The sequence below is a fragment of the Cricetulus griseus genome, chromosome 4, assembly GCF_003668045.3.
Source record: "Cricetulus griseus strain 17A/GY chromosome 4, alternate assembly CriGri-PICRH-1.0, whole genome shotgun sequence".
Classification (NCBI taxonomy): domain Eukaryota; kingdom Metazoa; phylum Chordata; class Mammalia; order Rodentia; family Cricetidae; genus Cricetulus; species Cricetulus griseus.
Genome location: NC_048597.1, coordinates 53,581,687 through 53,582,307, shown reverse-complemented (window position 1 = coordinate 53,582,307; position 621 = coordinate 53,581,687).

Genomic DNA, 621 nt, shown 5'->3' with positions numbered 1-621 from the left:
TCCGTGTACATACTTATTTGGCTTTGCAAGTTGAGACAGTAAGTTCTCTGTGTCATTATACCTGCTAGAGTTTTACAGATTTATTGGTATGGATGTGGACTTTTTTGGTCATAGATGAGTTTCTCTTTTATTTGCCATTGTGGGTTTATTTTAAAGGGGTAGAATTGGGCTGGAAAGATGATTAGTGGTTAAGAGCAGTTCAATCCCAGTACCCACATGGTACTCACAACTGTTTATAACTCTGGTCCCACAGGATATGATGCCCTCTTCTGGCCTTTGTTAGCACCAGGCACAATTGATGCACAGACATACATACAGGCAAAATTCCCAAGCTTATAAAAAATAAAATGGCAAAATCAGACTGGATCCTATACAATGCAAACTGAATTTTTTTCTAAAAGCTGGGCATGGTGACATGTGCCTGTAGTCCTAACCCTTGGGAGGCTGAGATGGGAGTATTACAAGGTTGAGGCCAGCCTAGCTAAATAGTGAGAACCTGTCTCACAAAACAAAGACATTGTCTTGAGTCTGACTGTGGTGCTACACTCCTTTAATCCCAGCACTTGGGAGGCAGAGGCAGGTGGATCTCTTGAGATCCAGGCCAGCCTAGCCTACAGAGCA